The sequence below is a fragment of the Theropithecus gelada genome, chromosome 8, assembly GCF_003255815.1.
Source record: "Theropithecus gelada isolate Dixy chromosome 8, Tgel_1.0, whole genome shotgun sequence".
NCBI lineage: Eukaryota > Metazoa > Chordata > Mammalia > Primates > Cercopithecidae > Theropithecus > Theropithecus gelada.
Window position 1 is genome coordinate 50,393,644 of NC_037676.1, and position 14,713 is coordinate 50,408,356.

The following is a 14,713-nucleotide window of genomic DNA, read 5'->3' on the forward strand; positions in this document are numbered from 1 at the left end:
CAGCCTCCAGCTTGAACACCAGCCAGCCCAGGAGTGTGCCCCTTTGGGTTCTGTCCTCTGCATGCACCGGCCTCTTATCCTTTTGATGTTTGCAAGGAAAGTGAGATCTCCAGTTTCCTTCCTGATTTTGACGTTTTGGATTTTCTCCCTTAGTCCTTTGTCAATTTTGCTAGAGGTTTGCCAAGTCTATAGATCTTTTCAATGTACTAACTTTAAAAAAACCTGACATTCTTTCTTATTTTTCTCTTTTCAGTATCATTGATTCCTGCTCTTATTGTTATTTCCTTCCTTCTGCTTGCTTTAGTTAATTTTGTTCTTTTTCTAGGTTCTTGGGCTGGGAAATTAAATTATTAATTTGAAACTCTCCTCTTTTCTAATGTACACACTTAGTGGTATAAATTTCCCTTCCAGCACAACTTTAGCTGTTTCCTACAAATTTTAATATGCTGTATTTTCATTTTCATTGACTTCAATGTATTTTTTTAGTTCTCTTGAGACATCCTCTTTGATCCATGGATTTTCAGAGGTGTTTCAGGGAGTTTTTAGTTTCCACATGTTTGGATATTTTCTCATTTTTGATTTCTGGTTTGTTTCTATGTGGTCAGAGAATGACTTCAATACATTTAAATTTGTTGAGATTTTAAAAAGTGGCACAGAATGTGGTCTATCTTGGTGTATTTTCTTTGGATCTCTGAAAAAAAAGTACGTTCTGCTCGTTAGGGGAAATGTTCCATAAATGTTGATTAGAACCTGTAGTGCTGTTGATTTATTCCATTTCCTTGATGATCTTCTGCCTAGTTGTCTTAACAATTGTTGAAGGACAGATGTTGAAGTTCTAGTTGTCCTAACAGTTGTTGAAGGACAGATGTTGAAGTCTTCAACTATAATTATGGATCAGTATGTTTCTTTAAGTTCTGTCAGTTTTTGCTTCACATATTTTGTGGCTTTGTTGTTTGGTGCATACACATTTAGGATTACTATGCCTTCTGATGGATTGACTTTTTATTATTATGTAATGTCCCTCTCAGTTGCTGGTATTTTTTCTTTTTCTTTTTACTCTTTAGCCTACTTTATCAGATATTAATGTAGCTACTCCTCCATTCCTTTGATTAATATTTGCATAATATATGTTCTTCCATCCTTTAACCTTCCACCTGGCTATATCATTATGTTTGAAATGAGTTCCTTATAAACAACATATAGTTAGGTTATATTTAGACTACATGCGAATATTTATAAGTTAGGAGTTAAGTATGTTTTATATTTTGGTTTCTGTTTGTTCTGTGTTTTTCTTTCTTAGAAGGGACTTAGAAAGAACTTAGAAGACTTAAGAGAAGGAAAGTCTGTTGTATTTACCCATATTCTCACTTACTGTGTCTTTTCTTCCTTCCTGAGGTACCAAGATTTCTTCTTTCATTCTTTCCTTTCTGTTTAGAGAACTCGTAGCCATTCTTTTAGGGTAGTCCTGTTGGCAACAAATCCTCTTGGTTTTCCTTAATTAGAGGATCTTTTGAATTTCCTTTTATTCCTCAAGGATATTTTCACTGGATGTAGATTTTTAGTCTAATGATCCTCTTCTTTCAGCGCTTGAATCACTGTGCCATTCCTCTGGCCTCCATGGCTACTGATGAGAAGTCTGTCACTTGAATTGTTTTCCTCTTATAAATGAGGTATTGTTTTTCTTTAGATTTTTTTTAGAAATTTGCTTTGCTTTGTCCTAGTTTTTGGAAGTTTAATTATGATGTTTTAAATTATGACTTGATTCCTTTGGGTTTATCCTATTTTGGATTCACTTTGCTTCTTTAATCTGAAGGCTTGTCTTTTGTTAAATTTACAAAGTTTTGGGCCATCATTCCTTTGGGCAGTTTTCAGGCATGTCCACTTTCTCCTCTCCTTCTGAGACTCTGTTGACACAAATGTTAGAGGTTTTGTGACAGTACCACAGGTCTCCGAGAATCTGCTTTCTATTTCTTTCAGTCTGGTTTCTTGGTTATTCAGATTGGGTACATTCTACTATTTTGTCCTCTTCACGGATTCTTTTTTCTGTCCCTTCCATTCTGTTGAGACCATCCATTGAGTTTTTAATTTTGGTTATATTTTTCAGTTCTAAAATTTTTATTTGTTTTTTTTTTTTTTCCTATTTCTTACGGGGACTTTCTGTTTCTTTGCCAAGACTATGTTTTCATTGGTTTCAAGCATGTTTGTATCTGTTGATCAAAGTATTTTTATCTCGGCTGCTTAAACATTTTTGTCAGATAATGTTAGCATCTGTGTCATCTCAGTGTAGGCATGCTGTGATTTTCTTTCATCATTCAATTTAAGACCTTCCTTTTCCTTGTTATAATGTGTGATTTCGGACAGAAACCCAAACACCTAAGTATTATGTCGTGAGACTCAAGATCTTATTTAAACCCTTGATTTTGGTGAGCGTCCTCTGACACTGCTGGGGACGGAGATGGGGGAGGGTGCTGCCTCATTACCTCGAGGTTGGATAGAAGCCCAGGTTTTCCACTCAGTCTCCATTGACAGTGGGGGTGTCGCCTCACTGCTCTGGGTGTTGGGAGTTCCATCGATATGTCCCTGGTTGTGAAGAAGAGGACCGTTCCTCATGAGGCCTCCCCGATACCATGGCAGAGATGATCTCATTGCAGTGGGCTACAGTGACATTCCTGACTCTCCTCTAGGCCTCTCTAACACCAGCACAGCTGGCAGAGGGAGGGGCACTTCATTAGTGCTGAGTGGGAGTGCAAGTCCAGCCTTCCCATGTGGTGTCCACTGACACCACCCTGGTGGGGTAGGGAGCGGAATGGATGGGGCACTCCCTTATAACCCAGAGAAAGTGGGAATCTAGGCTCCCAACCTGGCCTTTGTTGACCTGGTATGAGAGTGGGCTCATCGTTATTTCTGTGGTGTTTGGCTGGGGCAGGGAGGTTATCTTGTGAAAGTTTTCTGTCTTGATAGGCTGCCTCTTTTCTGGTCCCTTACCTAGGGAGGATCAACTTTTCTTGGGGCTTTTTAATGCCTCTTCCTGTTGGCACTTCCTGGTTGCCAGCTTCTTCAGCTTTAAGTCCGGGATATGCGAAACAAAAAGAAAACACAGGAAACCCATATCATGTTTCTCAGGTCTCTAGCCAGCCTGGCTTCTTCTCTGTACCTTTCAGTGTTTTATATGTAATGTCCAGCGTTCTTAGTTGTACTTGGTGGGAGGAGACAGGAAGAGCACACCTACTTCATCTTCCCAGAAGTCCTGTCTTAGCTTTCAAATGTCTGCCAAGTAGCATAAACAGCAAGTGGAAAGCAGACAATCTGAGACTTTGTATGCAAATTCATAATCATGATCCAATAATGTCCACTTTCAGAGAGGACTTGGAATTCCTTTATGGTTGCTTACAGTGCTGTGGGTGTTAATGCTACCTTGCAGTAAGAGGCACTTACTTTCCACTAGCTTGTTTTATATTGGGTTATTCTAGGACCCTTGCGCTGAATTACCAAAGAACAGTCAAGGCAGACAAGTGTAAATTTGCTTAGCAGCAATCGCTTAAAAGTGGACCTAAATGCTGCTGCAAACAATGGCTAAGTTTCTGGAGTGGGGAGCTCAGATCATCCAGTCTCTTAGGGAAGGGTAGGGTATGAGTGTTGAACACAGAGACTTCATAGCTCACATCATTAAGCAGTGATAGATTTAAGTGACTGTTCCTGGACAAGACACATTAGTAGCTTTCCTGTGGCACTTCATAATGAGCAGTTAATTTTAGCCTGCTCAAAGGAGGAAGGCGTCTCTGCTGGCTTACCAGCTCTGTTTTCAGGGAATCACTATAGTGACAAATACTGTTATAAAATATACAGAGGAAAGTGATTAATAAGTGCCCAGTAATGATGAAGTGTTGCCAGATTTCCTGTGAAATGGAGAAGTGGTATGAAGACCAGGCCATCTATTGGCATCTCTTGTAATGAGTGATTAATGTGCCTTTGAACCCAACTTTTCCATTTGTATGTTGTTTCTAACCAGGGATAGAAATGGAAACTATTTATCTTTGGATTCAAACCCTAGACACATTTAGGAGTTCAGAATTCATAAAAGCGAAGACTAAGAATGGATTAAAGTGACTTTAGAAATATAGATTATTTTAGAAGTTATTGATGCACCTGACTCAGAACAAAATACTCTGGTTCAAATTACAGCTGCTCCTACACAGCAGTTGATTCCCATCACCATCACCACTGCACGTCGCAAACCAGAAGTCTTATGCTTGGCACATGAATATTCCAAATGCCCCAGTCCAAGCTAGCCCTACTCATTTGTGACATGGAATTTAGTTTTCCGAATGTAACTCACTCTGGTATTCCAGAGCCAGGCCCAGAGTAAGTGCTCAACAAATGTTTAATGAATGAATGGGCTACGGGAGACATGCAGACTCCATGGCCCCAAAGCAAAAGGAAGGTTAGAGTCAATTTCAATTTGGCCCATAAAATTGGGTTGGCCTTCAGATGAGTAAAGACATTTATTTAAGTTCAGGGTTCCGGGTGTACTTTTCTCATAGGACTTGAGCTTTAGAAACAACCATGAATCAGTATGGACACTATGGCTTGGTCTTCAAGGAACACAATACTGTTAACAATGTTACCTCCACCTCTCCAACACACACACACACACACACACACACACACACACACACACACACGTTTCCCTTTCAACTTCTAGATGTGTTTCATTGTTTGTGGTGGTACATTACAATGCTTTATGTAACACTTTGGCATTTCCTTGTGTCATAGTGTCTCACAGTTTAGTTGAGTTGTCTACATAGAGACAAGTGGCCCCTGGTTCATGACAGTTACAGTTGGGTTCTATTGCATTCAGGAGAGCCACTCAACCTCAGTGGTTTTACCAGACTTGTTGTAAACAGTGTCATAGAATACAACTGGCTGCAAAAGAGCCTGAGAGAGGTTTTTTTTTCTTTTTTTTTGTAATAGCAATGCTGCTGCCCCAGACAAAATTGGGTTAGGTTGATTAAAAAAAGAAGATAAAAAGAGAATGGCTATTTAGTTGACAATCTGTATTTTCTGACACACTACTGAAGTATGTATTTATATCCACTCATTTACCCTGGGCTGGAGAGCCTCCAAGCATTAATTTTTTTAATGCTCGTTAGCATGAAAACACAATGACACACTTATGTTTTTTTCTTTGGAGGGATGGCATGGAAAATCTGTGAACTTGCTTTCTGGCCAAATGAGTCAACCAAAGATGGGAACATTAATTTGTTGGAACAGTTGTGTATCAACATCAAACTGAAAACAGAATTATAGTAATATATATTCTTAGAGAAATAGGGAATGCTAAGTTAAAGGCAGCATTCCTGCTCACAGCAGCTAACAGTGAACCTACCTAGGAAGAGATGGCAGATGCCAGTAAACTGCTCTGCTAGGACAGGGCCTCTGGAGTCTTTGCTGGCTACAGAATTCTGGCATTCTATGACCCCCCCCCCCCTACTGTGGAAATGCATTTCAAAATAAGCCATCTCTAATCACTCACCTGGGATGAGCTCAGGAGCTGGGGTTCTTACCTACGAAAATGATTTATTCAGCCCTTGCCCTTGATGTTTTCTTGATTTTCTGTATTCTCACCGTGCTCTCATTCCTTAATTTAGCTTCTTTTCCCATTTTCCATGGTTTCTGACCTCATAAAGACCATCCTACTGTGTAAGCATTCAAACCCATAGTAGAAACGATCAGGAAAGTGGTCCCATTCCCCATCTCAGAAAGCTCTGTGAGAGTTCCACTGCTATCATCGACCTTTAGCTCCGTGTTCTTCCATCGTGAAAAATTACAACCATTTGCTATTGTTCACTAACTATCTCTCCCCTATCAGTCCATTTTCAGCCACCGTATCTTTCATATGAAAGGACATGGCACAAAAGACTTGCCACAGTTGAAACTCTTTATAATAAATGAATTGAAAACATTTGTTGAAGTTGCTTATTTTAAAAAATAATGTGACCTCTTCTTTATAACTATAAGGTGTGGGAAGACAAGGCCATTCTTGATTCTACAAATTTCAGGTTTGTATATTGGATGAAAATCTATCTTTTTAAGTTGTTGTGTTGGACAATAATAATGGCTCATATTTTTTGAGTGCTTAATATATGCCCGTTGAAGCCTTTACATGTGATATCAATTAGGTTTTGTTTGTCAGTTAGCAAATGACTACAGAACTAGTGCCTTTTATGAACGAAATGATTGTGCACCCCACCACCAAATTCATATGCTGAAGCCCTCCTCCCCAATGCAGTGGCATTAGGAGGTGGGGCCTCTGGGAGGTGATTAGGTTTAAATGAGTTTATGAGGGTGGAGCCCCGACAATAGGATTAGTGCCCTTATAAGAAGAGGAAGAAAGTGCAGCCTCTGTGCTGTGTGAGGACACAGTGAGAAGGCACCCACCTGCAAGCTAGGAAGTGTGCCGTCACCAAAGACAGAACCTGCTGGCACCATGAACTTGGACTGAAAATAACTGTCTGTTGACGAATCCACTCAGCCTATGGTATTTCAAATAGTAGCCTGAGCTTGGCTTAAACCAAGAACCATTTATTATTCCTCATGAATCTCTGGGTGAATGGGGCTCCACTTGGCTGATCTTGGCTGGGCTTGTACTTTTATCTGTGGTCAGCTGGAGGGTGGCGTGGCTAAAGCTGGCTGGTCTCAGAGAGCTTCACTCAGATCTCTCACAGTTAACCATCAGATGGCAAGGGTCATAGGGCAACTGGGCCACTTGTCTCTCATCACCCACCAGCCTGGCTTCATTGTGTTCACAGGGTGGCAATGGGTTCCCAAGAGGGGAGGTGAAAGAATGCATGGCCTCCTGAGGCTGACTCAGAAATGTCAGGATGCTGCTTCCACCCAGTTCTATCAGCCAGAATGTCACAGGGCCAGCTCAGACTCAAGGAAGAGACTCTGCCTCTTGATGGGAGGAGCTACAGAACCACAATGCAAAGACATAGATGACATAGGGAGGGATGGAGGTGTGGACATTTTTAATCTCCCTCACATGTGTTAACACTGTTAATCCAGCAGTCCTGTGAGGCCGCATGATATACTCTTATACCCATTTTATACATGAGGAAACTGAGGCTTAGCAGGGCTAAGGAACAGCATTCAGAACTAGGACTCAAGCATTCTTTCTCTAGAATCTGTTCTCTCACCTATTCCCTCACTTTAGACTAGATATCAAAACTAGACATCAAAGTCAACTCACGTTAATTTCGCCACCACATAGAGAAATTCCAGAAAGCAACAGCCATCTAAAAGGGTTTTGAGGAAGGTTCTTAAACTGTGCATGGCTCACTTAGAGAAATGCAGTCAATGTAGATTCATGACTGCACCTCTTTCCTTCCATGCTTTCTTCAGAGGCAGCACCAAACATTTCTGAACATCACTGTGCTCTGAGTGTCCAAACAGCCACCATTTAAACTCTCAAGTGTCCTGGATCTGTCTCTGTGACTGTCCCCAGCAAATATACTCCCAGATTGTGCCAGATGTTGGTGGTCTGATCATGGCAAAGGCCATGGACAGATTCAAGCAGTTACTTCTCAATTACAGGCAGGCTGAGACTCCCAGAGAACAGAGCGGGCACTTTGAGGACAAGGCCACGGATGAGAGTGTCTGTGTTATAGGAAGTGAGTCAGTTGCCATCAGATGTGTCCAGTCATGGTTGCTGAGGCTTCTGGGCCCCTCCCTTGTTTTGCAAATATCGCCAACCCCGGGGTCTTGATACTTTGACAAATACGGGGACACAAAAATCTGCTGATGTCTCCAGGGAAAACAAGAAAAAAGATGGATCTGGCTTTCAAATGCCTGGGAGGCCAACAGATCTCAGCCAGGGCTGTGCGGCAGAGTGGAAGGATGTGTTTGCCCAGAATTCCAGCTCCACATTGGTCCTGGAGTGTTAAAGAAGAGGTGTTGAGTTCTCTGTCCCTAGACTTCTCCTCCCTGACTCCAGGCCTGTATCCCAGGATGAGGATGGATTTATGATATCTGGAAGTGCTGTAGTGAGAGTAATGAGGCCTCGGCAGCATGGAGATAATTATTTGTACTCTGCTGGAGAAGAAGTTAGAAGAGCAGCAGTCATGCACTGGTCCTCCCAGGTCTTGGCACCCTGTCTGGGTTGAGCCATGTAAGCTGGCACATCCTGAAAAGAATAGGTTTTCTGTAGAATAAATAATCACTTTCTCAGGACAGTGACTAATGGAGAGCCCTAATCCTCCCGTACAAGTTTCTGCATCACCATGAGATTGAGAACTTCCTGGCCAGTGACCACAAGTTGCTGATGGGCAATAATGCCAAGACTGACTTTCTGCACTCAGTCGATGACAAAAATGCTGAGATTCCAAATGCATCTCCTGGAGACCAGACAGGCAAATGTAGAGCCAGTAGGGAGCCTGAACATCAAGATGGCTGTGAAGTCAAAGGCGGGCTCCCAGGTTAGAGCTGCCGTGCACACGTACCTGCTCTCAGCCTGAAGTAGCTTTGGAGTCAGTGACTTTTTTATTGACTCAAATAAAAACGATCTCTTCCCAGTTGTATGCTTTGAAAAACAAGTGGCCTCAGGAAATTGTACCAGAGCAGCAAATGACAATGGACTGACGGTTGACTTTGTGGACAAGAGACACATTACAAAAACATGAGGAAATGAAGACAGACCCTGCCCAAATCAGATGCTCAGACATCAAGTCAGGAGCCTGGAGGGAGAGGGTTTTGTATGTGACACACGGGGCCACAGAAGTGAAATAACTTTGTAATAGTGGGGAGCACTCTGCACACATTCCCATCTGAATGGCCCATGACAGAGCTTGGATGTTGCCCTACTCAAATCTCATGTTGAATTGTAATCCCCAGTGTTGGAGGTGGGGTCTGGTGGGAGGTGATTGGATCATGGGGATGGATTTCTCATGAATGGGTTAGCACCATCTATCCTGTGATACTGAGTGAGTGCTCATAAGATCTGGTCATCTAAAACTGTGTAGTACCTCTTCCTCTCTCTCTTGCTCCTGCTCCCACTTCCCCTTCTGCCATGATTGGAAGTTTCCTGAGGCCTCCACAGAAGCCCAGCAGATGCCAGCATTGTCCTTCCTGTACAGCCTGGGGAACTGTGAACCAACTCACCCTCCTTTTTTTTTTTTTTTTTTTTTTATTAAAACCAGGTATTTCTTTATAGCAATGAGAGAATGGACTAAAACAGCTCAGAACCACCTAATTATTAGTAGTGCCTTATCCTCTCTCTTCCTGAGGAATGTCTGCAAGGACAAACTGTTCTCTATTTACTAAAAGCTAAGTGAGCACTCCTGTATAATTCTTTAAAATGTTGGGATCAATCCCAGTACTTTGGGAGGCCGAGACGGGCGGATCACAAGGTCAGGAGATCGAGACCATCCTGGCTAACCCGGTGAAACCCCGCCTCTACTAAAAAATACAAAAAACTAGCCGGGTGAGGTGGCGGGCGCCTGTAGTCCCAGCTACACGGGAGGCTGAGGCAGGAGAACGGTGTAAACCCAGGAGGCGGAGCTTGCAGTGAGCTGAGATCCGGCCACTGCACTCTAGCCTGGGCGACAGAGCGAGACTCCATCTCAAAAAAATAAATAAATAAAAATAAAAAATAAAATAAAAAATAAAAAAATAAAATGTTGGGATCAGAAGTGTTAGTGCTGCTCTATTTTTGTCTTACCAATACTCATTTTGTTCAGTGTCCAAACACTCTCACTTAGAAAAGTACTAGAAACAGATGAGATGCCAGCCTAGGAGGCAGTCTCCCCTCCACACAGAGCCCCCACTGACCATCGCTGCACTGTCAATCAGGGCAGTATAACAGGGAAGAGACAGCAGCACCGTGGGACCCTGAGCCTTGGTTGAACTTGCCAATGCAAAGCAAAACCAGGAAAACAAAGGCTCTCCATGGAAAAGGAGCTGATTTATCATGAATTTTATTGTAGTCATATGACAGAGTACCTCACTGAAGACAGATAAATGGGTGGAAAGCTATTCCCCGGAGGTGTTAGACAAGAAAAGCTCTGTAGCAATGTGAGTTTGGGAAATGTTGACTTAAGCAAGTTACATAAATTTCTTTCCTGCAGAATTTCTCAGAATATTCTTATCCTAATATGCACTGCGAGTCTCCAAGACGGGAATAAGTTATGCAGGACTTCCCAAATTCATGTAGCCACAGGACTCCTGTTTTTCCTTCTCCCACAGGCAGTGGCTTGGTGCCGTGGATAAGCATGTGGGCTCTGGGATCAGCCTGTCTGCTTGAATCTAGGATCTCTCGCTTCTGAGCTGTGCGGCGTTGGACAAGTCACTTAACCTCTCTCAGCTTTGGTTTCCTAATCTCTAAAACAAGTATAACAGTAGCACCTGCCTAATAAGGTTTTTGTACTGGTGTGGAAAATAAATTAGTTAATTCATACGAAGCATTGCATTTATCGCATGACCTCAGAGACAGTTAAAGCTTAGCAAGTTATCCACAGAAAGCACCTTGCAAACTGAGTGTTGCATCGTGAGCACTTTTCAAAATTATTAGTGTAATGGACGTTAGGGTAGCAGCTTAGCATCTATGACCTCCCCCGCCACCGGCTGCCCCAGCCAAAACTATTGGTTTAGGTTGGCCTAATTAGAAGGCTGCTCAAGAATGTTCTTTGATGGTTGAGAGGAGGACATCCCTTTGCATCTGAGTGATGGTGGGTGGGCATTGGACCTGGAATCGCTGTGGGCAATTTACTCTAATGAGACGAGTCAGCCTGGGAGGGAGCACACACCCTGAGGACGGCAGACCACAGATGCGCCCTCAGCAAACCTCCCTGGAAGTGTGCCCCTCCCCTGGACTTGCTCAGTCAGGAAAGCCTGTAAATTCCTTGCAGGTGAAGTAAGTATGGTAAGGTTTTCTGTGACCAGCCATCTGCAGCCTCTCAGCTGATAGAGTGGGGAAGCTGGTGGCGAAGTGGGGGAGCAGCTATGGGGTGCAAATACAGCCCAGCTCTTCAGAATGGGCTGCACCAGCTCCCAGCTCTCATGTGACTCTCTGCTTCTTAGTTTCCTCAATAATGAAAGGGAGATATCAAAATCTTCTACCTAAACCTTATGGTAAATGTGAGGTGCAAAGGAGAGAAGGTGTGCAAAAACACTTTGGAGACAATCAAGTATTCTATAAAGGCAAGGCAGAAATATTTATAGCAATAGTGGAAACTCGACCACTTCTTGATTTAAAACTGTTACACTGTGGTGGTACAAGATTGTTGGCTAATGCTAAAATAAGAACATAAAAGCCAGCTGTCAAAATATTATAATTGGTTTCTGTCAAACCCGAAGGCTTTAAATTCTGTGATGCTATAAGTTTAAGGGCTTATCTATGGATTTCTGCCATTCTATAATACTCTATCCCATTTAAAATTCTATCGCTGTGAATACTTCAAAAGGGACTCTGGAAAGTATTCACATATAACTGACGAGTCTCACATTATGGTAATTTAACTTTTTTTTAAATTTTAAACTCTGTGAAATATTAGTTGTCACTTATCCTTATTTTTAATTCTACTAAATGGACCAACTACTATTTGATAAAAGGCAGTGAAATTTTCACTTCTAGTTTTAGAAAGTTTTAACCAACAGTATAGTATGGTGGAAAGTTAGTAAAATAAATCATCTACAAAAAGTAAGAAGAAATAAATTCTGCAATGACTTTAATGAAGTTGAAACTTTAAATTATTAGCAATAATAGCCATCTAGTATTTATTGAGGAAGACAGTTCTCCATGGGTTTCTTGCACATCTGCAAGTCTTGCTGGGTATTTCAAGAATGCAAGGCCCTGGCTGCCCTTTAGCCTGGCCATTTCTCAGGTTGTGTTTGCAGTGAGTAACCTTGAGGAACTGGGTAAGGTCTCCTTCCAAGACAAAGAGTGGACTGACTTACTGTTTGATGGGACAATGGTGTGTTCCCCAAGCTCAGTGCTCGTCAGATGTGGCGCAAATCCACTGCATGTAAAACATCCATCTGGGCCTCTCCATGCCAGCCCCATACACATTCATGTCATATGCATGCCATGTCCTGAATAATAAAGTCCCATGTCTCTGATCCAGGGGTCTCATGTCTTCTGCCAGCATCCATGAAACCAAAATAGGCTAATCTATTAGCTTACAAGGAGGGTAAAGGCAGATCCTAGACTTTCCATACGTATTGAGATTTTTGGTGATTTTGTATAATATCTGATTTATTTTCATAAAAATTTGCTTGTTAAGAATTCACACCTATGATATTCTTTGTGGGCGTCTGGCATCTTCCTTAACCAGCAGAGGGAGCCCTTGCTGATTAATTAGATGCAGGCAAGCTTTCCTTGTTTTACACATGCCAGATGCCTCGCAGAAAAATCCACTTACAGTTATCACAATGCTGTTAGTACACAGAACACAGAAAAAATGTAGGACATGATAGTAGCATCCTTTACTTAGGCTTCAGAGCATAGAAGGTAAAAATACTACGTTTTCCAAGGTGACCTCCCAGGTAGAAGGAAGTTCGGGAATGTGCATTACCACTCTAAAAGCAGTTGAAAGGAATATTTTCTAAATAAATAATTACTCTGAAGTTGCTAGCAGTGGATCTTGTGAAAGGAGAGCTCCTGAATATAACATATTTGTCTTTGGAACTCTAGAACTTTCTCTTTCGTTTACACCATGTATGTTATAAAGGAATAAGGTCCTCAGCTGGGTGTGGTGGTGTGTGCCTGTAGTCTGTTACTCGGGAAGCCTAGGTGGGAGGATCGCTTGAGCCCAGGAGTTCGAGTTCAGCCTGGGCAACATAGTGAGGACCTGTCATTGCAAAAAAATAAAAATAAAAATGGAAAGGAAGTCCTACCTTGGAAATGATCTGATGTTTACTATGCTTAAAAACTGTGTGTCAGTCAAGCGCCTGAGGAAGTGCACACGCAGGTCTTGTGACTTGACTTTAACATCCTCATGTTTGTACTTTCACCCACCACAATTTCAGGTGCACACAGACAACTCCAGAGCTGACCACCTGCCTGCGCCTGGGCCAATTTCCCTGAACAAGTCTCAGCATCAGAACTTGATGAGCTCCAAGCCTCCTGTTTATTTATAAAATAAAGCTCCTCTTACTCATTTTGCCTTTGGGTGGAAGCACAAAACATTCATTAAAATAAAGGAAAGAAATTTAAGAATAATTCAAAATTGCATTTTAAGGATTGTCACATGGTAGACAACCAAACTGAATACTATTAGTGATAAGATGGCAATAATGAAAAATATTTAATAACGTCTGTTGTAATTTGAACATTGTTTTGTTATTATTTTATTTTAATATGGAGCTCTTCATGAATTTGCATGTCCTCCTTGCACAGAGGCCATGCTGATCTCTCCAGCATTCCAATTTTAGTGTATGTGCTGCTGAAGCAAGCATGTAACTTGAAGTTTATTTTCAAACTTGGGAGTTGCATGTATTGACAGTCATGTTGTTCCACCTTCAAATGGGTTTTTACTTCTCTTTATTTTTTTTTTTTTTGAGACAGAGTCTCACTCTGTCACCTAAGCTGGAGTGCAGTGGTACGATCTTGGCTCACTGCAACCTCCACCTCCTGGTTCACGTGATTCTTGTGCCTCAGCCTCCCAAGTAGCCATGATTACAGGTGTGCATCACCATGCCTGGCTAACTTTTTGTAGTTTTAGCAGAGATGGGGTTTCATCATGTTGACCAGGCTGATCTCAAACTCCTGACCTCAAGTGGTCTGCCCACCTTGGCCTCTGAAAGTGCTGGGATTATAAGTGTGAGCCACCACTCCTGGCCCTGATTTTTTTTTTTACTTCTATTTCACAGTGACATGACTCGGTGGATTTGAAAAAGTGATCCCTGTACTGGTGTGTTTTTCATTTCATCACTAGCTTTAATTTTTAATTTTTAAAAAAGCTTCTTGGAATAGGTATCTTGCTTAAAAACACATCAGATAACTTAAGTGCCAGAAGAATAAGAGTGGTGAGGAAAAGAAAAAGGCTGTTTTTCAAATACAGTTGGGCTTTAAGGCAGTCTGTGCTCTTGGAAGAAGTTTTGTAAGAGGAAGTGATGCAAGTCAAATCTAATTTTCCCATACAAACAATGCTATGACTTTAGGGTTATTTTACTAAACAAAGACTTAATGCCTAGGTTTTTTTTTTTTTTGAGACAGTGTCTCGCTTTGTCGCCCAGGCTGAAGTGCGGTGGCGCGATCTCTGCTCACTACAAGTTCTGCCTCCCAGGTTCACGCCATTCTCCTGCCTCAGCCTCCTGACTAGCTGGGACGACAGGCGCCTGCCACCACGCCTGGCTAATTTTTTGTGTTTTTAGTAGAGACGGGGTTTCACCGTGTTAGCCAGGATGGTCTCGATCTCCTGACCTCATGATCTGCCTGCCTTGGCCTCCCAAAGTGCTGGGATTACAGGTGTGAGCCACCGCGCCTGGCCATGCCTAGTTTTTAAAGGAATACTTTAAATATCCCTTTGATTCAACTGCAAGTGTATGATGTGGCGCTTCCGAGGCACATGCAAATTGGTGAAGGAGAGCAGCTCGTTGCACATTATTTATTACTTGATTTATGCAAGAGAACCCCTGAAATGGGGGCAGATAAGATTGGAGGATCCTGGAGAAGCTCTGGTCTCAATCTAGGAACTTTAGAAAACCTGGGGTGCGGCTG

At 42.1% G+C, this 14,713-nt stretch overlaps 1 pseudogene; it reads right to left on the reverse strand.

The window, feature by feature from the left end:
• Window positions 1-13,345: 13,345 nt before the first annotated feature.
• Window positions 13,346-13,445, reverse strand: LOC112630845 (annotated as a pseudogene).
• Window positions 13,446-14,713: the final 1,268 nt, after the last annotated feature.